At 32.7% G+C, this 19893-nt stretch overlaps 1 protein-coding gene and 1 pseudogene across 1 annotated transcript in view; both read left to right on the forward strand.

Moving 5' to 3' along the window:
• Positions 1–19893, forward strand: part of Eys (EGF-like photoreceptor maintenance factor) — a 1574159-nt gene that overhangs the window by 826923 nt on the left and 727343 nt on the right.
• On the forward strand, positions 12447–12570 carry LOC144256755 (U4 spliceosomal RNA; annotated as a pseudogene).

Genomic DNA, 19893 nt, shown 5'->3' on the forward strand with positions numbered 1-19893 from the left:
CAGCAGCTTTTTATCTGGAAAAGATTTTGCCTGATGTTTTCTCAAACTCTGGAAAATCATTCAACTTGTCAGCAAAGCTGAAAAGACAGGCTCTTTGATATGTAGCAGCAGCTTGAAAATCGTTCCTCACTTCTCAGCTGTCAGGGTGGGAGGAAACTCTTCAACATGTATCATCACAAAAGATATTTCAGGGCACGATTATCTCAAAAGCTTAAGACAAAAATGCTTCCAAGGCCAAAGACTTTATTAGAATCTGAAATCTCTAGGGAACTGAAGGACATCAGAAGCAATGGGCACTCAGCTCACTCATTCCTACTAGTGTCAATGATGATGTACACACATCAATTGAAAAGCCAGCTTAGTAGAGAGTACAGATTTTCAATAGGTTTACATGAAAATTCACATCAAATGGCAGTTACTTTTTAGAGGCCTCCCTTGAGAAAAAATATCCACAGCCTTGCTATGGCAAGGGGCTCTTAAGAACCAGTAACATCCACGTCACCTGAACTTCACCCCAGAACTACCAAATGAGAGTCTCTGTGTGGTTTAAATTGTGGTAAAATACACCTAACATAAAGTTTACGCCAGGTCAGTGTATTGGAAAACTTTTTTTCTCTCTCTCTAAATAAAATTATTGCAGCTTGTCTCAAGAGCACTACAAACTGTATGTTTCTTCACTTCAGGATCTCAAAAGGGAGAGAGTCTGGGCTCTACAAAGGAAGATTCATAATCAAATGTTTGAATATCATAAATTAAAACATTATTGTCCCAGGAAATTTCTTGCTTAATATTTTTTTCCAATTTTTGGTTTGAATGTTTCTTATTAATATTATCTTATGTGGGTATTTACTTTGAAAGTATAATACCTTTATATACTTAACAGTAAGGGGGAAAGTGCAACAAAAATTAGTATTCTTTTTCTATATATTGCTACCTGAATATTCCTTTCAAAAGAAACCTAGGTTTTTCTTAGTCTTAGTATTTAATTCCTCATTTTAACATAAGTAATCTTTCGAATTTCTGTGTTGTGTTCTTTTTGAGTGAGATACATGGAGGTTAAGCTGATGTTAAAATATTTTAAAAAATCAGCTTTAAAAATAAATTTGAGAAATTCAAGAGAATTGTGTTTTCATTAAGTTTTGTACATTATTGTTATGCTGCATAAATTGCTTTTTTCATACAAAGGAAGATTAAATAAATGATTAGTTTATTTACATTCACTTGTATATGAGAATTTAAATTTTGTTTTGTTTGGATTTGTTCATTCCTGTGTGTGAAAGATGGTACAGTCATGTGAATTTTTGTTGTTGTTGTTATTGTTATAGGACCTGATTCACCATTTGGTCTTTTTTTATCTTTGAGGGTTTCAATAAATATTGAACACTCAAAAAAAAAATCAAGTTCACCATTTTCAGCATTTTTAAGTAAAACGAAGTACAGTAGTGTTAAACTACTGGTTGTCACACAACCAGTCTCTAAAAGTTTTTCATCTTACAAAACTGAAAATCTACACCCACAAAATCACAAATGTGATATGCATAAAATATGAAGCCATCATGCTAAGTGAAATGTCAGCCACAGAAATAAAATTACTATATGTTTTTACTTATGTGACAACCTGTATTTTAATGAAATCCTCAGGTGAATATTGAAGGACTTACTTAAGCCACACATAAGCTCAGTAGGCATGAGCATCATAAAAGTTTAGGAAAGTAATTACTAGATATTCTATCCCTAGTAGAGTAGAAAGAACATGGATTTCGAGTTCAAATGGATCTGTTTTGTTACCTTAGCACTACTTTTGCTTACTAATAATTTGATAATAAGAATTTCTTTAAGCTTTTTAAGTCTCATTTTTAAAAGTCTATAATATGGTCATAATAAGAATCCATTATGAATTTCTCCATGATGATTAAAGAAGATTCATTCTATGCATTTATTATTTCTTTCATGCAGTAAAGACACTTAGTAAATAATTTATAATTACTGTTGTCTGGGTCAAAAACACTACCACCATTGGCCTTTCAAAATTTATTCTGTACTATAACATGAATCCTTAAAATTTGTAGAATCTTTACCTAAGAGAATAATCTCAAGCATACAGAACATGATTTAAGGGAAGGTACATTATGGAAAACCCAAAACTTTACAATACCAATTACCTCATAAACCATATTTATAAAAGACTGAAAAGACAGCATTTCATTAATAAAATTTGCTTCTTTCTGGCTCAAGAAAAATAATAACAAGTAATTAAGATATTTATTACAATTATTCATTTATTCAACCTCAATTATGAGATAATTTAGGTAATATATTTTTCTCCAAATGAAATATGAACTAATTTATCTCAATAATTTACTTATGGAAACAAAAAATCTGTGTCCATTAGATATGACATGAACATACTTCAAATTTAAATAACAATTCAGTTCCCTTAGACCATATTACCCTGAGCACCAATCAAAATTCTCCTCTTTTATCAGAACCTTACAAATAATATGCTGGATAATGTTTAGCAATTCATTTTCTGAACTGATTTTTAATACATTCCTTCAGCACACTTAGTAGCTTGTCTAATAATTATATCTCAGATACAGACCTAACACTTATTAAGTCTGTTATCTGGTGTACCTAAAACAAATATTTCAGTATCCAAATTTGTTGCTGTGATCCATTTATCAATGGATCATGATAAAACATGTATAATGTTTCTTCTTTATGAGCAGTTCAACTTTTATTTGATTAGTAAATATTCCTTCTTAAAAGTGTATCTTAGAGGTGGTAACAATGGCAATTCAATGAACATATGAATGTTGGGGTTCTTAAAGATAGGGACTTTCATTCTGGAGCTTTAGGAACCAAAATAGAAATGGAAGTTAAAATAGCAAAATGGTTAAAAAGACTTCTCAGGAATGCTATGCAAGTTGTCATCATGGAGTCTCTAAAACACTACTTTGGTTCACTCTAGGAAAATGATGGAGCTCTAAGTGGAAATCTGATTAACTTAGAGCAGTCACCGATTGCAAAGTTGAAAATTATGCTGATAAATTATGAGAAAAAAACACATGAGAATGCAAATATGTTCTTTACTGTCAAAGAAATAGAAACTTATAAAATGAAAGTAAAAATTGCTACTTTTTATAAAGTCAAAGTGTATTGATTTAGTCACCTATTAAAGCAAAATAAGTTTCATAAAACAACACAAAATCTCAACTATATTACATAAAGGACTGTATGTCAATTTAGGAAAAAAAAACCTTTTAGATAAATAAAGTATGTTCAATTAAAAATCATGCAATCTGCTACAGCTAAAGATCTGTATTTATGGATTTATATACAAAATACAATATATGTATGAATGTACAAAGAAATAAAAGCTGTATATATATTTGTGTGTATGTATGTAATGTACTAAGTAAGTATAGTTCTTTAGCTAAGTACATTGTATAATATTTATGACATGAACCAAATGGTAAATGTTGTTTCTTTTTTTATTAAATTATTTTATAATTTTAGAAAACCTAATAACCATATGAATGGCTCCACTCATATTTTAAGTAAGTGAGACTTAGCTACATGCATTTCAAAAATTCAGAGGAGAAAAATATGAAGATGAATTGGGTAAAATGGTAAAATTTTTAAGTGAAAACCCAATGTATGTATTGGTCACATTCAGACCTTTTTAAAATACACCAAATGAAGACTTAAAATGAAGTTTGATGTTAAACCATAAAATAAAATATACTTAGGATTTTCACCTTTATGTTTTGAAATTGCATCACTAAACAAATTATTTTTCCAGGAATTTCTGCTTGCAGTTAATATGAATTACCTCTGTTTCAAGTTACGACTTGTGTTACATAAATCATTAGGATGGTCTGTTTTTCCCTGCTCTTTCTATTTGTTTTCCTTTTCCTTTTTTTCTTTTCTTCATCCTTGATTTCCTTGGTAAGGTAAGAGGACTGCACATAATAAAAGTTTATTTACATACAAAGATAAATTATTGTTTTTTAAATGATGTGAACACTTTAGGTCCTCATATAATGACAGATAATAAATCATATATTTAGTTATAATGCACTAATTAAAATAAGAAGAAGAAGAGAAAGAAGTTCAGTGTAGTTGACGAAACATATCAGTAGGGAGAAAAAAGGGGAAAAAAAGAGATAGTACTGGGGAATGAGATTGATCAAAATTTGTTATGTGCCTCTGTGAATATGACATTTTGAATATCACTATTATGTCAAATTAAAAATTTTAAAAACACATATTTTTCTCAACAAAAAGTCTATATCCACAAAAAATTTTGTGCTTGAAGAAAATTAATTAATAACTAATTAGTAAACACAGTGGAAATTTATTTAATGCAACCATTTATCTTAGATGCCAACAAGAAAATCTCAACAGTTTTATCACAAAACTGGGGTTATATTTGGAGAACATACATTAATAATATATACAATTAATATTACACAAGAAAAAAATTGAATATAAAGTTCTCTTCACTTGTGGTATTTCTCAAATTTCATGGCACAGATTACCAAAAAACTATAAAAATAATTTTTGCATATTTTCAATGATAAAATTTTGAATAAGCATGTTACTCATAATTATTTTAAAATTCCCTGTCTGGTAATTCCAGCTACTGAATTTAAAAAAAAAGAGTTGCTTCAATTGATCATTTCCTTTGGATCATGTATCACATAGTATTACAGCTTCTTAAAATTTTAAGTGGTTTCCTTACCAGTTTCACTATGAATTTATCTTCCCATTGTTTCTCTGCCAGGAATAAAAACAGCCTTTAGTTAATTTATTTCGATGACCTGATTACTGTTGTAATTTTTTTTCTTATTCTTTGAAGTAATGATCTATTAAAACTTTCCATATCCTAACCATAAGTCTGCTTTTTTTAAAAAAAAAAAATTGACTCAAGATAATGATAGAGCATATTACAAAATGCAAAAGCTATTAAGTTACCAAAGTAGTTTCTAATTTCGTTTGCTCTTGACCTATTTAAGGTAAGTTCATCTGATATAGTACAAGAAGTAACTCAATTTATTTGTGAAATTGCCCTTCATAACAAAAGAATTTGCTAATCTCTTTAATTTTCCAGTAAATAAAATGTTGAAATGATGGGGTGCTGTGGCATGTACCTGTACTCCCAGCTACTCTAGAGACTAAGGCAAGAGGTTGGTGAGTTTTATGCCAACCTGAACAACATAGTAAGACACGTCTCAAAGAAAAATTAAAGTGAAAGGCACAGTGTCAAAAGAATCAGAAAGTGGCAGAGATAGTTTAGAAAATGACTATGACTACAAGAAATTCTTGTGACAAATTGTGTCTTAATTAGGTTTGGAGAGGATGTACTTCAGAATTTGGAGTCTCCATATGCTATGATTCTACTTGACTTGAGAAAATAACTAGAGCCTACAACAAGAGACTAAATGATGATATTATTTTAATTAAAATTGTTAAATGTGGTTAGACTCCTTCCTCTTTACTCTCATTTTTTTCAAAACTATTAGAAGTTTAACGGTTGTTAGATCCTTTATAGCTTGTAGCAAAAGTGGTAACAAATAAGCAAAGAATCATTAGTCAATATTTTTATATTAAATGATAAATTTTCACTTTAAAAGCCTTATAATAAAGTAATGATATAAATCTCCAAGTTATTGAATCAATATTATATATATGATAGGTTGTTAAAATACTGCATTTTTATTTTCTTTTTTCCTAAAAAAAAAAATTTATTACCAACCAAATGAAATTCAATACATTTTACCTCTAGGAGCACCTGGACTTGCAATATAAACATATTAGTGTATCTGTCTGGAAAGAGTAATAGAGAAGTTATTTTCTTTGAATAAAGTTATATGACACATTTTTACTATTTTCTCTGGGTTATAGAACATTCTAAATTATCTGTTCATTAAATACTTCATGAAAATTATAGATATTTTAGTACTTTAAAATTATCTTTATTGGGCTGGAGATGTGGCTCAAGTGGTAACACGCTCACCTGGCATGTGCGGGGTGCTGTGTTCGATCCTCAGCACCACATAAAAAAATAAAGTAAAATAAAGATGTTGTGTCCACCAAAAACTAAAAAATAAATATTAAAAATTATCTCTCTCTCTTAAAAATTATCTTTATTATTATTTAAGGTTCAAAAATAATGATTTTGATTATGATTTTTTAAATTAATAGTTTACTTGATCTATTTTCAAGTCAGATATTTGTACTGAAGCAGTTGTACTAAAAATCATTATACTAAAAAGATGGTTTATCTATGGCTCTAAGAAAGTAAAAAGAAGAATTAAATTTGCCATGAAATATGGGCTGCATATGAAAGTGGACATTAGGGCCTTAAAATGGGTTATCTTTCTCCCTTACAGTAGAGATACTTGTGCACATTTTTACAGTGACCAGACACTCTTGAAGTTGGATTTCTACTCAGAATCTTCTTCTTTCCCCTAATATCAATGATACGATCAGTGTTTTACAAATTTGACACTAAGCTCTAGTATTTCCTTGTTTATTTAAACCAAACACATATAGCACCTGATAATACATCAAGCAATGTTCTCAATGCTTTGTTTATTCATTTAGTCTACAAAACAATGTTTGTTATTCAGTAGGAACTGTAGCAATCTTCATAATAAAAGACCATTCATCTTTTAATCCTAGTACATAAGAGAAATTCATAAAATATTGAATTACACTTTATTCATTTATTTAATTTCTAAACATTTATTTAATGTATACATTGTTGGAACTTCAATAAATTATATGTATTACAAAGATGATTAACTTACTTTGCAATTCTTCAATGCTGTCAGAGAGAATGACTCAAACAGGATAATGATCACTCTTCTTCTAGAGGGTGAGAGGGTGGGAAAAACATCAAGATTCAATTAAGAATGAAATGGACTGGAACATAGGTATTATATTTTTTTATTTTTTAATTGTTGGTGGTGCCAGGGATTGAACCCAGGGCCTATACATGCAAGGCAAGCACTCTACCAACTGAGCTATATCCCATCTTAACACACACACACATACACACACAGACACACACAAAAAAACAAATAACCCAATCAATAAATGTGCCAAGGAACTGAATGACACTTCTAAGAAGATTATATACAATCAATCAACAAATATATGAAAAAATGTTCAACATCTCTATCAATTAAAGAAATGCAAATCAAAACAACTCTGAGATTTCATCTCACTCCAGTCAGAATGTTAGCTATTAAGAATACAAACAACAATAACTGTTGGCAAGGATGTGGGAAAAAAGGCACACTCATACATTGCTGGTGGGACTGCAAAATGGTACAGCCAATATAGAAAGCCGTACGGAGATTTCTTGGAAAACTGGGAATGGAGCCACCACTTGACCCAGCTATCCCTCTCCTTGGTTCATACCCCAAACACTTAAAAACTGCATACGACAGGGACACAGCTACATCAATGCTTATAGTAGCACAATTCACAATAACTAAATTGTGGAACCAACCTAGATGCCCTTCAGTGGATGAACAGATAAAGAAAATGTGGTATATATATACAACAGAATATTATTCAGCATTAAAAGAGAATAAAATCATGGCATTTGCAGGTAAATGGATGGAGTTGAAGAATATAATGCCAAATGAATTAAGCCAATCCCCAAAAACCAAAGGCCAAAAGTTTTCTCTGATATAAGTATGCTGATTCATAATGTGAATGGAGGTGCAGCATGGGAGGATTGCATGAACTTTAGATACACAAAGGGGAAAGAGGGGTAAGGAAATGGAATGGGGGTAGGTAGGAGAGAAGGTGGAATGAGAAGGACATCATGACCCTAGTACACATATGAAAACATGAATGGTGTGACTCTACCTTATGTATAACCAGAAACATGAAAAATTGTACTCTATTAGTTTTATATGGATTGGAATGCATTCTGATGTCATATATAACAAATTAGAATAAATAAAATTTTTTAAAAACAGCAATAAAAAAGAATGAATCGGTACTTAACAGTGGCATTCAGTAGACTGAAGAGGGATGGAAGCATTTATAATTAAAGGATAAAAAGAGTTATCACATACTTGGAGAACTACAAAATTTGGTGTGGCCAGAACAGAGAATTAAATACATATTTAGGATAAAAGGGCTGGGGATGTGGCTCAAGCAGTAATGCGCTCACCTGGCATTCACGGGGTGCTGGGTTCGATCCTCAGCACCACAAAAATAAAAATAAAGATGTTGTGTCCACTGAAAAACTGAAAAATAAATATTAAAAAATTCTCTCTCTCTCTCTCTCTCTCTCTTTAAAAAAATTAGAATGAAAATCAGTAGGCATAGATAATTTCATTAACTGCCCTTTTTGTCATACAAAGCAGGTCAGCATTAATACTGATCTAATTTTTGCATTATGTCACAGGATGTACTGGTTCTGTGTGGTGCTCCTTGGAAGAATAAATAAATTTTATGAAGAAAAAAAGAAACAGAAAGATTTTTAGAATTAATTTTTTAAAAATTTACTTAGGGCTTATTAAAAGTTCTTAGAAGAATTATACTACAAAAATTGCTCAACACATTTTCATATGTACTTGATGCCATAATATTTTTAGAGTAACTTTAGTTAATACCTGTAGAACAAATTTAAGAAGACAGTGTTGAAAGAGTTTCAACAAATTTATAACATGATTGGATTAGCATTCTAGAGGCACCTGCAAAATGACAGTTTACAGATGGATTAAAAGAGACAAGGTGAAAAGAAGATGGTAGGAGTTACTTCCTCATTGTCACTCAAGAGTGATTATCTAGAGAAAGAACTCACTAAGATGACAGAGATGGGTGGGAGTGTTAGGTAGGAAATAGGGCATGTACAGGTTACCAACCCCTAAGGCTCTCAGCCCCACTTAAACAATAAGCCTGAAACCCCCTCCTGTGTGGGGAAACTGGGCCATGTTGCTGTTAAAGAGAGTTAGCTAGAACACTGCAGGAGAAATTCAAGATCCTAAAGGGAAATGCCTTTATCAGGCTCTTGGAGTAGCCTGAGATACTGACATAAATTTAGCTTGTTGCTAGTGAATTTATCATTGTGTTTTGCTTCCTCTCTGTGCACTAGAGTGTGGGGGTAGAAAAAAACTTTCGTTACCCTCTGGTAACTAAAAGTATTTAGTAATATACTTTTGCTGCAACTTTTTTCCTGATAATTCTTCTTCTTCTGTACTTTCTTTTTCTTTCTGACTAGAGTTCCTGGGCTTCCATCAACACATGCCCTAACTGCTCTTGGTTCCACTGGGGTGCCTTCTTCCCTTATCAATTTACTTCTTATCCCTTCCATATTTTCATCATAAAAACAATACAACATTTCAAGACAAAACAAGACACAAGCATACTGTATCAATCTTCTCCATTTTCTCAAAATGGCCATTTTTCCTCTCTCCCTATCTGCCTAGGGACGAGCAGATTTGCCCCGGTCCTATCTATGGACAGGCAGCTTTTTTTTTTGTCACTTACCCCCCGAGTGTCCCAGGGCTCCCCATATGGGCCACCATCTGCAGGAGTCCAGCTGCAGCAAAATAACCGGGGGTGATGAGCAACTTGTGTACATTGATACAGCAGGAGTAGGAGCCATTTATTGTAGGACAACAGAGGTATTTATACATTCCACACAGCTTATCTTAATTAACATAAACTAGATACAGCAGTCAACCAATAAGGAATCTCCACACTTAATGGCTCACTGGTGCCATCTCACAAACCACTCCCTCTGGCAAAATGCCAGGCACCATCCTGACTTGTTTACAGACTCTAACATACTTGAGCAGTAGAAAAAAATTGTCAAACTCAGCTGTCAGTCAAAGTACCAATCAACCCTAGATCCCTCCAGAAGAGAAGAGAGAGAATTAGCATAGCCCAATAAATGTGAGTTCCACTGTGTAGACAGTACTTTGAGCCTTTCTCTCCCACTAGTCCCACTCTGCCTGTGGAGTGTACTTTGACTTTCAATAAATCTATGCATTAACTGCTTTTCCTGGGTATCTTGCTCAATTCTTTGTTCAAGATTCCAAGAACCTAGACCGGAGATCCCCCTGAAGGACCTGGTGCCCTGCATTAGTAACAGGAGGAAACATTTTTAGACAGCATTTAAAATAAAAGTACTTAGTATCAAACGCATAAAAAGAAGAAATCAATTAAATTAAATTTTTTTTACATAAATGACTAGATGGATTTTGTCATAGACTTTGAAAATTCAGGATGAAACATATTCCAAGAAAAAGGTAGTGATTAAATATAGATACATTAGTTCAACTCCAAGTAAAATATCTAGATGGAATAATCCAGAGGGCAACTAGCTCTAAGGGGTGGATGAGATCATGAGGAAGAAAATGAATAGAAGAACCCTGAGGTTAAATTTCATAAAGGAGACTTAAAAGTAAAGAGTTTGAAATATAAAAGGAGGCACAGATGCATGTGAATATACAGACATCAAGGAATAACATAGTTAACTCTAGAGGACTGAGAAGCCTCTGGCAGGCAGATGGTGTTGGGAAAAAGTTCCTGGGAGGAATACGTTGGATGCTTTGGTCATTGAATAAATGCCATTAGTGAAAGAAAAAAATAGAGGGACATGAAATGTATACCCAGAAATTAGTTTTCATGCTGGCAAAAGTCTATTCAAGATTATTTCCTTCAGTCATTCAAATTGCTATGTTTGAAGTCATATTTTACCAAATAAACTAATTTTTTGCAAACTCTAGAAGAGTGGTGAATTTATACATGCTTATATCCACATGTATTACAATATTTTGAAATGTCTCTTATTTAAACATTTCTCAACTTTTAGGCAAGGAAAGTTTTCTTCTATATAATGATTTTTCAGTAAGTATTTACTATCTTTGTGACCTTTCCAGAAAAGGGTATTTCTTCTCTTGAAGATATAGATAAAACATTGCACAACATAAAACTTGTGCTTTGCTTTGGTTTAAGGATTTTTGTTTTTGGTTCCTTATATAAAAACATACATAAAATAATTTGTGTTTTTTATGTGTTTTGTCTGGTTAGGATATTAAAATAAACATAAATTTCATGTTCAATTACCCTAACCATTTATTTCATATTAACATTTCATTGAACTTTACCGACAGTTCAAAATAGATTTGCTAAGCAAAAGCAAAAAACAACAAAATAACTTGTTAGTTTAAGATATGAAGACATCAATAATATGAACAATAAAGTGTTTCAAAACATATATGTCAGGAAAATAAGAATTCTGTTAAGGCTGCCAAAAACCTGCATTGTTTATTTGCAAAAGTTGGCTTGCAGGCATCATCTATTTTATTAAAAGCATTACATAAAAAAGGAACCAGAAGAAGGCCCCTGGGCCTGGCATATCAATTTCATTTTGTCTTACTCCTCTCCATTTTTCTATTCCCCTTTTGGTTGTTATTTAAAACAGACAATGGAAATCTGCCATATGTTGAATTCAGGAGCTCTGACCTAAATGTGTTGCTCTTTTAAAATGTAAAATCATTTGTTGACTGTTGAAATATTTAGTAAGTCACTATATTTTATGTAGTTTCTGGTCTTGTAGTTATTTCCTTTTAATCTAGGCATTTCTGAAGCTAGAATTAAAGACAAGCAGTTAATGTGTGGATAGATGATCAGGTCCTTGGAGAAAATGCAAGTTGGTTTGGGTCTGAGAAGCTGGATACCACCCTTGAGGAATTGAAGACTTCAGAGCCCTTCCTCCATGCTTATCAAGATAACCTGCCCCTGTTCCAACTTGTTGCTTAAGGTAACCTGTCCCAAGAATTGTCTCTCCCTACAGAGAGTTTAAAAGTTGTTAATTAATGTGTCTTAGGCTACTGTCCTGCCTAGATCACTCCATTTGGTCCTTTCCCTTTTCCGTCCACTTCTTACCTTTTGGCCATGTCATCAGAGCATCTCCTGGGCCTAGTCACCTACACAGGAAGGAGAAAAATAAGGAGGAAGAGAGCAGGAAAACAAAGAAAGTCTAGGATGTATAAAAGAGACAGAACACCCTTACTTCTTGGGATACCAGGATACTAGCTTATGGCCCCCTTCTCCATCCTGGGAGATGCTCCAGTGGTTTGGGTTCCTTTTTATATAAACCCTCCTTTGCCCTGGCCTGCTTCTCTAATGTTTTACTTCAACATGTGTGGAAGCAGGGCTCCTCACTGATAGCCGGCGGTATCACTTTTACTAGGTCTTACAAAAGCATCTAAAAATTCACCAGTAAGAAAATCACGAAAGTTTTCTTGTTTTTTTTTTTTTTTTTTTTTTTTTTTTTTACTCAAAGCATTTTAAACATCTTCAAACTCTGATCCTTACCATGGAACCCACTTTCTTTCATATCATTTGATATAGATGGGAATCTACATATGTAATCTGTTTGTCCACTTAGAATTTAAGAGTACAGCTTTGCGCAGTGGCAGTATCGTAGCCAATGAGGTTTATCCGAGGCGCGATTATTGCTAATAGAATTTAAGAGTAAATAAACCAGAATAATTATGTAGTTCAGTATCTGCCCTTACTTAAGAAGAAATTCTTCTAATAGATAGTGGTAAAAAAAAAAAAAGTGTGGATGTTGAAAAACATGCCTCATGGTTGCAGGCCATTAACTACTCAATAATATACCATTTATTTCCTTCAATTTAGAGATCTAAATGGAAAACTTTAAATACAAGTGATATGTACTGCTGATACTGATCTTGGAGATCAAGAACGGGTCTTATTCCCCTGGTGTTGAATATTAAACACTTGAGAAATGCTGAGGCAAGTGTGGAAAGTGAGTTTTATTTAAGAAAGGGTCAGAGACAGCAGACTCTTTCTCCAAAGAAAAGGAGGCCTGAGCTGGGAGTCCATGGGCATAGGTGTGCCTTGATCTTTTGTAGATCCCAGAATTCCCCTTTTAATCCTTGCTTTCTCTTTTTCTCCTTGTACATGCCTGAGGGCAGAAAGGAACAGGAGCGCAGGAGTTAATCTGTAGCAAATTTGAATGTAATCAAGAAAGTTAACTGTTAACAACCTTTTTCTTTGATAACCAGGCCTCATCTGGGCCTCATCCTCTTGACCCCCATCATTCATTACTTGCATTGACTGACTAGCCTTTGTCTCCTGCCTCTGTTTACTGAGGAATGTGACATATCCTGTCCACTCAGGCCAGGTCAGGCTGTAGGCAGATTGCTTTTCTGCAAAGAAAGCTTGTGGGAGGTCACAACAGTGAGCTTATTATATAGAATTATTCTATTAACCTCCTGTTTCCACCATTCTCATCTATCTACCCCCTTTACACTTTCACATCTCAGTTTTGGTCTTCTTTCTCTATATCCCTTTTTCCCAATAATGATCAGGTGATAGGGTAAATTTTCAGATGTGATGATATTCTGAAAAACAAAATAAACTTTATGAAAAGTAAGCTCTACACACATTGACACATACAGAATAATGGAATGAATATGATACAGTTGAATTATCAATCTGTAATAATTTGGCTATCGATTACATTTTATGTCACTGGACAAATAAATATGATTTTAAGAATTTATCTTACTATGAATGGATTTCAAAATTGTCATGGTCGAACTCAAATATATGGAACCATTATACAAATACAATATAGTTTAATATGTAGAAAATAACCAATATAAATAAATAGATAAATAAATGAAAGGAAGATTAGTAAAGGAAGAAGAATCCAGTGAAGGAGGATGGGAAGGAAAAACGAGGTAGTGGGGACTGAATTAAATACTATCTATAGCTATAATGCTCTAATAATAAAAACAAATACATTGTACTTTAAATTTTAAAGGCCACTATTCCAAAAGATTTATCCCAAGAATATGTGTGTATGTTGGTGTGTGTGTGGGTGTGTGTGTACAAAGCATGTATTTCTTTTCTATGAATGTAAAGGCAATTTTATTAGCCTTTGCTGTGTAGAAAAAAGTTCAGAAAGTAAAGCTTTTATAAGTGTTGGCAGATAAAGAAAAAGTGTAAAATTGTAAATTAAAATTCTTATTTAAAAAATAAGGCAAAAATTAATTGAAGCAAAAAGAACTATTCAATTATGGGAATGTTCTTTGTTTAACTAGATAAAACACTAACCTCCATATTTTAGAGTTTTAAACAATAGTTTCCTAAATATTTCAAGAGGGAGAAATGAGGAAGTGTTTTTATTGGACCATAACAAAAGCATTGAGCAGAACAATCTTACCACCATTTTAATCCTGAACTTTGAATACTCACCATTCAGAGGATTTTTAGCCTCCCCTGACCTAGTCTCAACAGCTCCTCACTATCCTGTATACATATCCTATTTATTCCCTTTGGTCTTATCCAATTCTCTCTGAAGAAACAAATGATTCTTTCCTCACCCTGCACAGAAAAATTTTGTCCTCCTTTCTAAAGCCTTGAGCCAAAAAAAAAAAAAAATGTCTTGACTCTGGGCTCACATATTCTATTCAAAGTGTTGAGGAACTTTACTAAATGGACCGTACTCTGCTTAAGGGAAGATGCAGAGATTCTCTGGTTTACTAGTAATTTTGAGAAGAAATAATAATAAATGAGTGAATATTCTACAGTCACTTCAATTTAGAAATAGTTATATGAACCTAATCATACATTTCAGAAACTCTAATCTGCTTGAAAAAAATAAAGGGAGATAAAGTGAAATGTCAAGTCGAAAGAAGACAGAATGGATTGAATGGACAAAGCCTGGACTGTCAAAATTTGGATATTCTTATTGGTATTCTTTCTTCTTTTAGCTCTCCCAACATACCTGTTTTAATGAATCAGTTTCTAGAAATGCTAAAACCACCACCAGTGAAACAAGAGCATCCTTCATGTCAAGATTATTTAGTTGTAAGCTCAAATAGCACTGTATAAATGCTAGAATTGTTAACCATTTCATCTATGGAGAAAAAGAACTTACAAACCTTAACTAAAACTACATGTCATGCCCTGACATTTTGTTCCTTTGAAAAGACATTGCAAAAGAAATGTCTGGTAGCTTTAAATATATAATTGATCACCCAGATATTCTTTTGATCACACAAATAACAGAGCTATTTTCTTTTCATCTTTAAATGTTCACTTCACATTGCTGTCACCTCAAGAACTTACCATTCAGACACACTTAATGATATTTTGTCCTTTCCCTTGACATTTATTTTATTGATAAATTGTACTTTACATTTTTAACCTTCCAAGACCAAGTATATTTGAAAATGAAACAACTTGAATATATGAAAAATACAATAATTCAAGTCTGAGTCAGAGCATTTTGTATATGAGAGCAATTAAAGCAGACTGGATAATTCCTGCTCAGCCTCCACCCGCCAGGTCCCAATCACTCACTACATATACAGCTGAGAAATTTAAGACCAATATGGGGATGTTGAAAAAAATGCCCTTCAAGCTGGTTTCACAAAAGACTATACAGATACATTCAATTTGTCTTTAAGAACCACCAGGGCTGCCTCCCTTTTAGTATCCCAACTTGCATCACAGTATGCTGGACTTTGGGGATGTCTTCCCAATCCAACCTATTGCCCTTGAAGTCTCAGTTTATGTTCTTGTTAATATTCCACTATAGTTTGAGGCAGTAAAGCTAGAAGGAAATGTGACTTATTCAACTCATAGTATATCAGGAATAAGCATGTTTCACAATATGCTTCAACATGTGATATGCAGTGGAATCTCTCCTAAAAAAAAATCCTAAACTGAAACTATTTTTCTTAAAATCCATATGACCAGCACCCAATTGAAATTAAATGGTTCCTTTTGTGCAGGGCAAAAAACAGTTGCAAACTATTCATCTGTGAATTTGTATTCAAATTGTTCAGTTTGTGCTTGTAGGACACAAAGCACAGAAACCCAGTCTCAAACATCTTGAAGATATTTTTTTGCTATAATATTCTGTTGTCCCAGGGAGAAAGAGTCTCTTATTGCCCACATACAAAAAAAATAAGCTTTTATTTATTTGCTTATGATTTATTCATTCATGGTCTCTGTCTTTCAATAAACACTTGAGTGTTCACTCTGTTCACATATGGGTGGAATGTAAGAAAATGTTTCAAATGACAGGCATCTTTTCATTTCATATACTCAGAGCATAATTGATAACCAAAAGTTGTCAATGCTTCCATTATGTGTCATATGAATAAATAATGGAATCACCATAGCTCCTGACTTCAGGAACAACATACTTAAAAATGCAAGATATCACACTGTAGGAATAAAATAAGTTGCTGTAGAAAAATCATGGAAAAAGACACAATTAAGTGTCAAGCTAATTGTGGTGTATTTTGGTTGGGAACTCTAGAGCACTGCAATGCTTTTCAATATAGCATTTTTTTTTTTTAGATTTGTCTGCCCTTAGCAGTTCTGTGGCAGATAGGGTTTGCCAGTAAGAGACACATATGCATGGTTTGAAAAGTAGAATAGAAGGAGCAGCCATGACCCTTGCTGCTTCAGGTGCATCTATCCTTGAATCACTCACTTTAGCATTATAAGGAAATGAGGCAGTGGGATGATGATTCTCAATATTTAACCCTATTGGTGCTTCCCTGAAATAATTATGATTGTTCCAGTGGTTATATAATTCACAGTGACTTCTAGGAGGCTCTTAAAATCTATCATGGGCAGCTAAGATCCCTGACCTTCACTCTTCATCACCCTCTTCATTGTCTAAAACTCTTAATTCCCAGAACTGAAATCTCTCTTCTCTGGAATGTGTTTAGTGGCTTCTCTTTTTCTAACCATTTTTTTTTGACAGATATATCAGTGTTCAAAGAGTTTTAAATGGTCACAGGTGACATCAAAGTAAATAATAATTCTGTACATGCTATGAAGAACTTCACAGTACCTGCAGCAAAGTTAAGTGATTCATTGAACAAGCAAAGAACTCAGGGTAAAGTTTTAAGGCTATAATACTAATTCTTGTCTTCTGGCTGAAACTGTACCTTCATTTCACTAACCATTCTATGATATAAAAAGATTTGTCACTGTCAAGTAATAAAAATATCTTGTGGTAAGTTTATCCTCCACAGTGTTTTATTTCATTAAAATTTTCATCCAACTCAGTATTGTAATTGAAATTCAAACTCCATCAATGTCAAGTTCTCCTCCTGGCCTCCAAGGAGAAGTCTAGGTTGGGAAGGGGGCACTTCTTTCATTTTTGGTTACTTGATGTTAGCTAGTCTCTATTCTTTCTAGAGATGGTAATGATGCAAAAACAAGTAACATGACAGAAAAAAAATCAAATCAACAGACATCAATCTAAAATATATTTCCTGTGAGTGTCCTGAGGCACAGTAGACTCAGGGCAATTTTATGGTTTCTTCTGGAACATCCTTCCCTCTGTTACTGAGTCTCTCAGTTTTCAGAATGGGTTAAACACGCCCTAGCTAGCTGGCAATCTCTGCACAGAGGATCACAGGTACTCTCTGTTGGTGTTCCATTTACCCTTCAAGTTTACCTCTTGGCCATGCTCAAAGGACAGCCCAAAGTCATTCTCCTTCTTCTTGTCCATTTCTAGAGCTATGTATTTGGTTTAAAAGAAACACAATGTTGAACATTGAGCCATCCCTAAAGGGGGAATACAGTTTCTTTCTCATCCTTCTTTCCATTTTTCCACATGGCAGTAATTTCAGTCAATGTCACTTACCCACTGTCACTTACTGGGTATTAGTCCAACACCCATCCCTCACTTCCAGAAAAATTCCAATAGACACATCAGAAACTCTGAATGGTTTCTTTGATAGCCTGCCCTTTCCAGTTTATTCTGTATTAGAGATAGAACACCATCCCACTTTCATCGTCTAAAGGACTCAAAGTAAACAGATAATACTGTCTGAAGATACCCTCCAATCCTAAACCTCTTATTGCATTTCTGATGTTAAGTCCTTTACGTTCTCCAATAGATAAGAAGTCAAGGGTGCAAAACATGTTTATAGAAATCTCTTTAACAAAACCAACAAAATGACCCAGTGGCTCATTCTGGATATTAAATGTAACTGCCAGCAGTTTGGGGGGATCTTAGCTAAAAGAGAAATAAAGTCACAGTTTAATATCCAGTTACACATAAATGAAATTAAAAAGCTAATAGTATTTCTTTTTACTGAGGAGAACATAGTTTCTCTTTTACATTTCAGCATTTATGCTTCTGAATAATTTGTATAAGTCTTGACACTTATTATTTTTATGAATATCATAGCCATGCTAATATTCAGAATATTTTTAACAAAATAAAAATTTACCATAAAAATTGATATTCATAATCACATGTATTTACAAAATGTACATTTGCATAAAATTCCAAATACTCTTTAATATTTAGTCTTATATATTTTAATTGAATTAAATGAAAAACTTGTTATATATTACTTTGTACCTAGGGTTCATTCAAAGTAAAGCATAAAACTTAAAATATGTGGTAGAAAAAATTTTTGATTATATGAAACATCTGTGGAATCCTCTTAATTTTCCATTTAACCAATTATAAATGCTAGCAATTTTACTTCTGTCAGCTTTCTACTGCAGCAGTAAGGTCCATAATTGTGCAGAGATAGAATCTAGGACTGGGGAGATTTTGTGTCTGACTAAACTCAGGGTTAAATATAAAATTTTTAAGGTGATCCACACCTTGTTTACCCATTATACTGTTCTGTTTACAGGTAGATATAGTTCATTCAGTTTTGTAACCTCTTAAATAAACTCTCAAAATATTTTAAGTGTCTTTGATCCTCAATATTTGATTTAATATTTAGAGTTTCATTTAACAGTATGTAGGCATAAATTTAAAATGCACAATGCAATTATTATAAATTAATTACATCTTAGGTGACTTTTAAAAGCTGGAATTTAATGCACATATATAAAAGGAAAAACCTAGTTAATATACAATAAAATTATATGAGAATTACTTAAACTTAGGCTATAAATGTAAATTACATTCTTATTAGCATATTAAACTTTCACTATTACTATTCTCAAGATATTTAGGCATAGTCATAAAGCATACTTATAGCTGGAAGTTATTTTTCTAAATAAAAACAGGGTTATTTTTATTATGGTTTTTGGTGGTCCTAATAATATATTTAATTAACCTCTTAAAAACAATTATATTAAGTGGAAATGAAACAATGGACCTTATCAGCATTGCCTAAAGATTTTGTCACACACAAACATATAGCAAAATGTATACAGATAAGCATATATTCTTCTCGTAAAATGTAGATAAAAATAAGAATTGATTAACATTAATATAAATCTTTAAACAAACTCTTTGAGAATTGGAAATTATGTGAATTATCCTATGTATATAGATGTGTTTCTATAAGAAATACCCATATGACTAAAAAAATGAGATCTTAAGATTTAAATGAAATTGATTTTTTCCCCTTTTTATTTATTCTAATTAGTTATACATGACAATAGAATGCATTTTGACACATCATACATAAACGGAATATAACATCTCATTCTTCTTGTTGCAAATGATGTAGAGTTACAGGGGTCTTGTAATCATATATGCACAGAGGTAAATAATCTTCAATTCATTCTACTGTTTTTTCTACCTCCATGCCCAGCCTTTTCCTTCACTCTGCCTCTATCTAATCCTAATCCAAAATACCTCTATTCCTCCCAAGCGTTTCTCCTTACTGTAAATTAACATCCCCATCAGAGAAAACATTCAGCCTTTGATTCTTTGGGATTGGCTTATTTGGCTTAGCATGATATTCTCTAGTTCCATCCATTTACCAGCAAGTGCTATAATTTCATTCTTCTTTAAGGCTGAGTAATATTATATTGTATATATGTATCAGAATTTGTGTATCCATTCATCTGTTTAAGGGCACCTAG

Source organism: Urocitellus parryii, chromosome 8, assembly GCF_045843805.1.
Source record: "Urocitellus parryii isolate mUroPar1 chromosome 8, mUroPar1.hap1, whole genome shotgun sequence".
Taxonomy (NCBI): domain Eukaryota; kingdom Metazoa; phylum Chordata; class Mammalia; order Rodentia; family Sciuridae; genus Urocitellus; species Urocitellus parryii.